This window comes from Triticum aestivum, chromosome 5B, assembly GCF_018294505.1.
Source record: "Triticum aestivum cultivar Chinese Spring chromosome 5B, IWGSC CS RefSeq v2.1, whole genome shotgun sequence".
Classification (NCBI taxonomy): Eukaryota; Viridiplantae; Streptophyta; class Magnoliopsida; order Poales; family Poaceae; genus Triticum; species Triticum aestivum.
Genome location: NC_057807.1, coordinates 251691391 through 251702591, shown reverse-complemented (window position 1 = coordinate 251702591; position 11201 = coordinate 251691391). Strand labels below are relative to the sequence as shown.

Genomic DNA, 11201 nt, shown 5'->3' with positions numbered 1-11201 from the left:
AATGAGTGTTGATGCTCATGGCGGGTATCGTTATTTTCTGACCTTCACAGATGATTTGGTTTAAGCAGATATGAGTATATCTATTTAATGAAGCACAAGTCTGAAACATTTGAAAAATTCAAAGAATTTCACAGTGAAGTGGAGAATCATCGTAACAAGAAAGTAAAAATTTCTACAATCTGATCGTAGAGGAAAATATTTGAGTTACGAGTTTGGCCTTCATATAAAACATTGTGGAATAGTTTCACAGCTCACGCCACATGGAACACCACAGCGTAATGGTGTGTCCAAACATCACAACCGCACTTTATTGGATATGGTGTGATCTATGATGTATCTTACCGATTTACCATGATTGTTTTGGGGTTATGCATTAGATACATCTGCATTCCACTTTAAATAGGGCACCATCAAAATCCGTTGAGATGACGCCTTATGAACTGTGGCTTGACAAGAAACCAAAGTTGTCATTTCTTAAAGTTTGGGGCTGCGATGCTTATGTGAAAAAGTTTCAACCTTATAAGATCGAACCCAAATCGGAGAAGTGCGTCTTCATAGAATACCCAAAGGAAACTGTTGGGTACACCTTCTATCACAGATCCGCAGGCAAGATATTCGTTGCTAAAATGGATCCTTTCTAGAGAAGGAGTTTCTCTCGAAAGGAGTGGGAGGAAAGTAGAGCTTGATAAGGTAATTGTACCTTCTCCCGAATTGTAAAGTAGTTCATCACATAAATCAGTTCCAGTGATATCTACACCAATTAGTGAGGAAGTTAATGATTATGATCATGAAACTTCAGATTAAGTTACTATAGAACTTCGTAGGTCTTCCAAAGTACAGTCCGCACCAGAGTGGTACGGTAATCCTGTTCTGGAAGTCATGTTACTAGACCATGATGAACCTATGAACTATGAGGAAGCGATGATGAGCCTAGATTCCGTGAAATGGCTTGAGGCCATGAAATATGAGATGGGATCCATGTATGAGAACAAAGTGTGGACTTTGGTGGAGTTGCCCGATGATCGGCAAGCCATATTGTATGAATGGATCTTCAAGAGGAAGACAGACGCTGATAGTAGTGTTACTATCTACAAAGCTCGACTTGTCGCAAAAAGTTTTTCGACAAGTTCAATGTGTTGAATACGATGAGATTTTCTCACTAGTATCGATGCTTAAAGTCTGTCTGAATCATGTTAGCAATTGCCACATTTTATGAAATCTGGCAAATGGATGTCGAAACTGCATTCCTTAATGGATTTATTAAAGAAGAGTTGTATATGATACAACCATAAGGTTTTGTCAACCCTAAAAGTGCTAACAAAGTGTGCAAGCTCCAGTGATCCATCTATAGACTGGTGCAAGCATCTCGGAGTTGGAATATACGCTTTGATGAGTTGATCAAAGCATATAGTTTTATACAGACTTGCGGTGAAGCCTGTATTTATAGGAAAGTGAGTGGGAGCACTACAACCTTTCTGATAAGTATATGTGAATGACATATTGTTGATCAGAAATAATGTAGAATTTTCTGGAAAGCATAAAGGAGTGTTTGAAAAGAGTTTTTCAAAGAAAGACCTTGGTAAAGCTGCTTACACATTGAGCATCAAGATCTATAGAGATAGATCAAGATGCTTGATAAGATTTTTCAATGAGTACATACCTTGATAAGATTTTGAAGTAGTTCAAAAATGGAACAGTCAAAGGAGTTCTTGCCTGTGTTGCAAGGTGTGAAGTTGAGTAAGATTCAAAACCCGGCCATGGTAGAAAATAGAAAGAGAATGAAAAGTCATTCCCTATGCCCCAGTCATAGGTTCTATAAAGTATGTTATGTTGTGTACCAGACCTACTGTATACCTTGCTCTGAGTTTGGCAAGGGAGTACAATTTTTATCTAAAAGTATATCACTGGACAACGGTCAAGAATATCCTTAGTGAGGACTAAGGAAATATTTCTCGATTATGGAGGTGATAAAAGAGCCCGTCGTAAATAGTTACATCGGGGCAAGCTTTTACACCGATCCAGATGACTCTAAGTCTCAATCTGGATACATATTGAAAGTGGTAGCAATTAGCTAGAGTAGCTCCGTGCAGAGCATTGTAGACATAGAATATTTGCAAAGTACATACGGCTCTGAATGTGATAGACCCGTTGACTAAACTTCTCTCACGAGCAAAACATGATCATACCTTAGTACTCTTTGGGTGTTAATCACATAGCGATATGAACTAGATTATTGACTCTAGTAAACTCTTTGGATTGTGATCACATAACAATGTGAACTATGGGTATTAATCACATACAGATGTGAATATTGGTGTTAAATCACATGGTGATGTGAACTAGATTATTGACTCTAGTGCAAGTGGGAGACTGAAGGAAATATGCCCTAGAGGCAATAATAAAGTTATTATTTATTTCCTTATTTCATGATAAATGTTTGTTATTCATGCTAGAATTGCATTAACCAGAAACTTAGTACGTGTGTGAATACATAGACAAACATAATGTCACTAGTATGCCTCTACTTGACTAGCTCGTTGAATCAAAGATGGTTAAGTTTCCTAGCCATAGACATGAGTTGTCATTTGATTAACGGGATCACATCATTGGAGAATGATGTGATTGAAATTCCGATAGCTTAGCACTTGATCGTTTAGTATGTTGCTATTGCTTTCTTCATGACTTATACATGTTCCTATGACTATGAGATTATGCAACTCCCGTTTACCGGAGGAACACTTTGTGTGCTACCAAACGTCACAACATAACTGGGTGATTATAAAGGTGCTCTACACGTGTCTCCGAAGGTACTTGTTGAGTTGGCGTATTTCAAGATTAGGATTTGTCACTCCAATTGTCGGAGAGGTATCTCTGGGCCCTCTCAGTAATGCACATCACTACAAGCCTTGCAAACAATGTGACTAATGAGTTAGTTGCGGGATGATGCATTACATAGCGAGTAAAGAGACTTGCGGGTAACGAGATTGAACTAGGTATTGAGATACCGACGATTGAATCTCGGGCAACTAACATACTGATGACAAAGGAACAATGTATGTTGTTAAGCGGTTTGACCGATAAAGATATTCGTAGAATATGTGGGAGACAATATGAGCATCCAGGTTCCGCTATTGGTTATTGACCGGAGACGTGTCTCGGTCATGTCTACATAGTTCTCGAACCCGTAGGGTTCACACGCTTAACATTCGGTGACGATTTGTATTATGAGTTATGTGTTTTGATGTACCGAAGGTAGCTCGGAGTCCTGGATGAGATCGGTCACATGACGAGGAGTCTCGAAATGGTCGAGACGTAAAGATCGATATATTGGATGACTATATTCGGACATCGGAAAGGTTTCGAGTGATTCGGGTATTTATCGGAGTACCGGAGAGTTACGGGAATTCGCCGGCGAGTATATGGGCCTTAATGGGATTTAGGGGAAAGAGAGAGGGGAGGATGCGCGCCCCCCAAGGCCTAGTCCGAATTGGACTAGGGGGAGGGGCTGCGCGCCCTCCTTCCTTCTCTCCTCTCTTCCCTTACCTTGACTCCTACTCCTACTACATGGAAAGGGGGGAATCCTACTCCCGGTGGGAGTAGGACTCCCCAGGGCGCGCCATAGAGAGGGCCGGCCCCTCTCCTTCTCTCCTCCTTTATATACGGGGGCAGGGGGCACCTCTAGACACAACAATTGATCATTGATCTCTTAGCCGTGTGCGGTGCCCCCCTCCACCATATTCCACCTCGGTAATATCGTAGCGGTGCTTAGGCGAAGCCCTGCATCGGTAGCATCATCAACACCGTCATCACGCCGTCATGCTGACGGAACTCTCCCGCAAAGCAATGCTGGATCGGAGTTCGTGGGACGTCATCGCGCTGAACGTGTGCTGAACTCGGAGGTGCCGTACGTCCGGTACTTGGATTGGTCGGATCGTGAAGATGTACGACTACATCAACCGCGTTGTGCTAACGCTTTTGCTTTCGGTCTACAAGGGTATGTGGACAACACTCTCCCCTCTCATTGCTATGCATCACCATGATCTTGCGTGTGCGTAGGATTTTTTTTGAAATTACTACGTTCCCCGACACTGTCTGCACTACAACGCCATCCTAGGGTTCCCAGCACTGGCCAAGTTCATGGCAGCTATGCACCACGGCTACAACATCCTCAATATGCCAGGAAGCGGCGGCGTCATCACAGTCGCATGTCAATAAAAGGATGTGGTGTGCTCCCTTGAGCGTGCCTTCCAGGCTGCAGTGGTCGAGAACCCTGAAGACGAGGGTGGTGCCCTCCCTCCTGAGGTTGCCCCCAAGGCGAAGAAGCTGCAGCTGGGACAGGGGTCTCATGAAGGAGCATCGTCCGAGGACGCCGCGCTGAGCCTCGCGTCCCCGGATGCGGCACCTTCACCCATCGCATAGGAAAGCACGCTCGGCGCCCCCCTCAGGCTGGGCTTGGGGGGCTCTCCTCGGGAGGGCCTCAGACCTAGCTAGGGTCACGAGGGAGGCGCTCGGGCACCATGTGGAGGCACTCAGGCGGGAGACGCCAGGTGTTAAGGAGTTCATCAGCAAGGCAATCGAGGAGATTCGAGAGGCAAGGGTTCAGCAAGGCGATCGCTACATGCCATGAGGCACGGCTCACTGCCCCAGCAAGGGCAAGGAGTTCCATGTCTGCATCGACATACCCGGGCTTAACAGGGCCGCATCTTGGTATCTCATCTGGCCGTCTCATGTCGGCCGATGCGAGGGTCCACCCCACAGCTACGTCTGCATGCCCTTCGGCCTGCCTGGCGCGGTCGTGGTGTTCCATCGCTGCATGAGGGACGCCCTGGCGGCTCACGAGGACAGGCATCAGGCGATCTTGGCAGGGATGGAGGAGCACCTCCAGGAGCTTCCCGGGCCCTCTGGGCCTCCCGAGGCTCGGCACCAGAGCGGCTCATGAGGAGCGACTCCGGCAGCATGCGTTTTTGGCTACCTCAACACCTCTTCAGCGACGGTACCAGGTGACATCTCTCTTGTTCGTTCAGTTTGGGGGCACCCCTCGGGCTGCATCATCCCCAGGCCGTGTGGGTCCGTCCCTGCGGCGTGTATCCCTTTTCACATCTATCAGAGCTAGTTTACCCTCCTTCGCAAGCTACCTTTAAGTTATCAATTGCCTGATCGGCGCTTCGTCGCTAAGAATGTCTCGTGCCCTTGCGAGCCCTCCCGCGACCGCCTCATGAGTAAGGACTGGCACAGCGTCTGTGCTCGGGTCCGTCCCTGCAGCATCGCTAAATCTAAGAGGCTGAGCTTTGGCTCACGGGCCAATCCCCATGTACGTCACCTCCCATGGCCCTTGGTGCCTTGTCTTCGCATGAGCTAATCGCGGGTGGATGAGTAAGGGCGCACGACCTGGTGCCCCCATGGCCACGGGAACCGCACGCCGGTTGTTTTTCTTCAGGATCTTTGCATGACAAGACTGAGCATGGCGTCTGTGCTCGGGTCTGTCCCTGCAGTGTCGATAAACCCAATGGCTGAGCTATGTCTGGCGGGCCGGCCCCGTTCACGTCACCTCCTGGGGTCATTGGTGTCTGGACTTCTCATGCAATAACCTTAGGAGACTCATTCGGCGCAGGCTGCCTATCTCGCAGGATTAACACAAGCTTCCCCAATCAAGAACAGGAGCAACCCGCCTTGAGGTAAGGCCTCATGAGTCCCGTGCTGGTCACGGGTGTCCATATACACCTCCTCCAGCCCTGCCGTGCAAGCCACGTGTCAGGGCAGGGCTATACACGCCCTGGGGGCTCTCCTGAGAGGGAGCCCCCTCCCACGCACCAGTGGAAGCACCATGCTCCGTGCTGGCCATCAACACTGCCGACGAGCGGCTATGCCCATGCAAGAGCGGAAGCGCTATGATCCGCGCTGGTGATAAACAACTAGGGGTGGCCTCGCGGTTGCATTAACCTCACGGAGCCTCCGGGCTCAGTGACCAGCCTCACCACGCTGCTCTCCCTCGGGAGGGTAGCGCGTGGGGGCTGGGCACGGGGGCTACACTCAGGTCACGCCTGGCGTACCCCACCTCGCCAGGCCTGACGGGCCTGGTCTTCGCGCACCCCTCCCAAGCGAGAGCTCGGCGAGGAAAAGGTATGATGGTTGGTTCGTACGTCAAGGGGGACTCCTAAGCATCGCGTCTCAAGAGCCTAACTGGTCACGTAGCCCCTCACCCCCACTATAAAAAAAGACTCATCCGTGACATTTTGTGCTGAACGAATTTTTTTCCTATCATACTTATGACACTTCTATGACAATAATTGTAACAAAACTCGGTATTATCATAGATGTGGTGGACTCCTACTTCTATGACAAAAAATCATGACAAAAAATAGGCTTTTCGTCCTGGGCGGGCCGGAGACCACTACAGGAATCAGGTAATTTGCCGCCTGTGCTTCACAGACGGCAAAGACAGAATACATGACGGCAAAGAGTTTGCCGTCAACAGCAGTCGGCAAAGTGTGTCGGCAAAGGGTAAATCGGCAAAGCCATACTTTGCCGTCAGCTTTATGTCAGGCTGACGGCAAAGGCTTTTCCATCAGTTTTCACACTTCACCGTCACTCGTTACAGCCTGAAGGCAAAGAAAAGCACTTGACGGCTTGACATCCTAACGAACGGCATTAGATACTTTGCTGTCAGCCTACAGACGGCAAAGAGCTGAGCACTTTGCTATCAACAGCAGTCAATCTACAGACGGCAAAGAGCTGAGCACTTTGCCATCAGCAGACAAACGACAAAGTACTCATTTGCTGACGGCAAAATTCTGTACAGATTTTTTTAAAAAAACTTACCTCAACAATTCAATAGACCATATATATCACAAATATAACAGCAATGTTCCATAGAAACAAAACAAACCATAGAAAATGTCCATATATATATCATAGGGTGTCACAAAGTGTTGCATATGAGATCACAAAGTAGACTAAACCATCACAAAGTATCACATCTAGCTGGGCATCTTCAAGTCATGTACTACTCCAGGAATTAGCCTCACGACCATCAGCTCTACACACACATGCTAAAGTCCAACTATGCTACTGGAAAGGAAACCACACACAACTACTCGCTATGTCGAGGAGATTAAAACACCACATCAGGTTGACTGTAGCTCCGTGCAACCAATCATCGTTGCTGCTCCATCCCTTATTCACATGCCCACTGCAATTAACCAAACAAAAAAGAGGTTCAGACATAGATTTATCTCAAATAGATTCAGACTCAAGAGCATCATTCATCATACTAAAGGGATTTTTTCAGTCGAATAAACTTGTCAAGCATATAACAGCATCCTAATAGACAAGAACCTATTGACACCAAATCTGAACTAGCCTAGTACAGGAATAAATATGACATGTACAACAGCTCCTCCTAGTACAGCTACAACTCCTAGTACACATCATTTAGCAGGAGCAAACATGACATGCAAAACATGAGCAAGTATTTACATGCAGAGCAGCAGGAGCAAATTAAATATTTGTTAGAACCAAATCTGAACTAGCCACATACATGTACAACTGCTCGTCGGGAAAAAGAGCAATATGAGAGGAACCTAGTGGCCTCATACAATTCAATCAAGCAGTATATCAACCACAAGAATAGAAACCAGAGTAGAGCATGCATAAGTTGGGGAAATAAAACCGAGTCGAGAGGGAGGGATCAACCTTACCTGGTGGTTGATCGTCGGCTCGGCCGTGGGGTCGTGTACTGCTCATCGTCCTTGTCTATTTTGTTCATGGACAGCGCCCACCCACAACAATTAACCAAAAAGGAAAAAGGTTCAGACTTTGAAATTCATCGTACTAAAGCCATTTTTTTATGTCAAACAAATAAACTTGTCAAGAACTTGACACTCTGAATAAGACACCCCCTTATCATCTAAATCTTGAGAAATCAGAGGCCCAAAGAAAAAACTTCCAAAATAGTAAAACAAAAAGAATATTAAGATAACTGGTTATGTAATAACATGCAACACAAATCGTACACAAACTAGTGAAACTGTTGCATGAGATGAAAAGTAGCCAAGATTACATGAACTTGAATCCATGGTTGCTGCATGTTATCAAATAGAATCAACTGCAATTTTCTCATAACAATTCATATTCTGGTTTCTGTATTGGATAAACAGTGAACATATGCAAGAGCCATTTGCTTCATACCCATTACTGCTTGAATCAGTAGTTAATACTATCTTCTATTATTATTTCACTCAAGGAGATAAATAAATGAAGTTTTGGCAGTAGTGCAGAGGCAAAAGGAGAAATAAAGAGGGAAATAAAGAGGCAAACTGAGAACACATCCAACACAGGAGACCTTAGAAGCAAGAATATTCAGCTGGATTCCTATATTATAGAGCATCCTTACTGTACTGAACTCTCCGTCTTCCTTCTCCAATTTCAAAATCAAGGGCGGTGCTGCAAATAAACAGTTCAAGAGAGAAGAGAAAGAAGTTACAAACTCATATACCGGTTTATCAAAAAAGTGTCAAGCAGTGAGGTTTACATGGCCATATAGAAGTAAGATCACAGCAGTATATACCTTCCAACTCTACCAGCAACACGGCCATGGGACTTTGAGGAAAAACTCAAAATAGGATGTATGTCGGGGCAGTGCTTGACCCTATACTTATATAGTAACTTCACCATGGATGCATATCTGTCATGCATGCAAGCAGCAGGTCGGCCAAGAGAAAAATTGTGTTGGATGTAGGAAAGATAAATCATAACACAAGAAAACCATGGATACATGTATTAACAAATGCCATTAGGAGCGTGACCAGCAGCAAAATAACATCAAAGGAAGAAGCTTGAATGATACAAAACAGGAATTGAAATACAGTGCATTTTCCAAAAGGATACTAACCCCAAAGCCCATAATTAATCAACCCATAAATATTAAAATAAAAAACAGAAGCCTCCTACGTGCATAGATAATAAGACCTAACATGGCCAATGGCAAGGAATTGCCTCACAGCGTATCATGACATCAATGAGAACAAGGCATCTGTTTCGATCGCATAGATCCTTCCTCAATCATTAAGTATATCATAAAAGCAGGAATACCAAACCTGAAAGTCTGTGAGGGATGACAAAATACTAATTGGCATTGTACATTTATTTTCACTAAAGTGATGACACAACCCAGAGCCTACCCGTGTCTCAATTCTGATAAAGTGTGTAATCAGAAAACTATTTCAGTTCTGTAGAGCAATCCAAACCATGTACCCCCATCTACTCGTTGTAGAAAGATTACCCGCTCATGAGAACCTGGACAGCAATAAAGAAACCAATTGGAGATTATCGAGTTCATCTTATACTTCCTGGATCCATGGGAGCACAGACGACAAACATATAATGTGTAACCTTGTAGAGAGGTGTTGTGATAGGTGTTACATATAATTAGTTGTGTGGATTTGAACTGCAGACATACCTGGATACAACCAAAGTAATAACTATGCATTGATAAAGAGAAGAGTATGGTTGTTTAATGCCCCTGCCAAAACATGAACATCCTCTTGCCAGAAACAAATAGTAGAAGGGAGCAGTCATAAATTATTATTATTTAATAGAAGGAGCAGTCGTAATTGTTGTGCCCAAAGATGTATTTTGTACCATTATTGAGAATACATATTTTAAGAACATCAATCTCATAATATAACACAGGAAATAATTTGAATGCAGAGTACTCCAACATAGAACATACAACCCTAGGATTAACTGCATAGAATGAAGGGAAGGGAAGGGTCGGACCTGTCCTTGACGAGCTGCTCCATGGCGTGCCTCTCCTCACGAGCACAAGTAGGTCCTATCCTGGCGCGGATCTGGCCGCCGCCAACATGGCCGGACGGCTAGGGTTGGAGGAAGGGAGTCCATGGTGGTGCTTCTGCTGCTGGCCGCACCTACAGAGACGGCGAGAGACGGGGGGGGGGGGTCAGAGAAAGAGTCAGAGAAGAGAAGGGGAAGTAACACCGTACCGGCGTCGTCGAGGTAGCCACCGTCGTCGTCGTCGCCGTCTGTCACCATGGCCCGGCGTCTAGGGTTTCCAGTGCGAAGAGTGAGGGAGGGCGGGCGGATCTGAGCGCGAAGAGTGAGGGAGGGTGGGCGGATCTGAGCGCGTGAGGGAGGGAGTGAGCTAGGGTTTCGGGCTAGCGGCGGCGGGCGTGGGGGAGGCCACCAGAGGAATCGGGGCAGAGAGGAGAGAATGAGAGAGAGGGCTGACTCGGGCAGAGGCTTTGCCTCCTCAGCGGATAGGCTGGTGGGCCAGTGCGCCGAGGCCCAGTGGCCCATATGGCCTTTGCCGTCAGTCCCCAGTAACGCACAGACGGCAAAGACGTGCTCCCATTTTCCCACCGTCACCTGCATTCATTTTGCCGTCTTCAAATCTTTGCCGTCAGCTAACATCTGTCTTTGCCATCAGCTGGAAACAAACACAGACGGCAAAATATGCATTTGCCGTCAGCAAAACAAAAATAGACGGCAAAGTATATCTTTGTCGTCGGTTGTTCTTTGCCGTCAACCACTGACGGCAAAGTATGTCTTTGCCGTCTGCCCCGATGAAAAGCTGACGGGAAAGTGCAGTACCGACAGCAATTAGCTGATTCCTGTAGTGGACGCAGCTGCATGACATTCTTTGGGTTGTCCATGACAGAAAAAACCGTAGTAAAAGCGAGGGCGAGGAAAATTTTGGGAAGTTCCCAGTTACAGTGGGTAGTCGGGGGCCAAGCGATGCGCGTTCCTCTCGTACACATACGCGCGTGTGTGCGAGGTGTTGGGCTCTAACTGAACCCGAGCGAGGCGTCGCCTAACTGAACCCGAGCGATTGCACTGCAGGCTATGCGTTACTAAACTCGAGCGATCGATCGATGGTTGTTAACTGAACCCGATCGAGCGATTCCTTCGCTACTACTACTAACTGAAGCCGATCGATGCTGCCTCTGGATGAACAGTGAGTGTTGCGGGGGGTTTGGATGAACAGTGAGCGGTGGGGGTGGATGAACAGGACCCCGTGGTGTTGCCTCTGGATGAACAGGACCCTGATCGATCGAGCCAGTTGGGGATGGATGAGGACCCCGTGGAGGGCTGGATGAACAGGACGACCCCGTGGAGGGCTGGATGAACATTAGACGGTGGAGGGGTGGATGAACAGTAGCCCATGGAGGGGTGGTTGAACAGGA

General features: G+C 46.6%; 1 long non-coding RNA gene across 1 annotated transcript; it reads right to left on the bottom strand.

Moving 5' to 3' along the window:
* Positions 1-6902: 6902 nt before the first annotated feature.
* LOC123115941 (uncharacterized) lies at positions 6903-10154 on the bottom strand. Its single transcript, XR_006456850.1, has 5 exons — positions 10002-10154; positions 9778-9926; positions 8567-8683; positions 7698-8442; positions 6903-7189 (listed from the first exon to the last, which is right to left on the bottom strand). It is a non-coding gene; the product is annotated as an uncharacterized lncRNA (long non-coding RNA).
* Positions 10155-11201: the final 1047 nt, after the last annotated feature.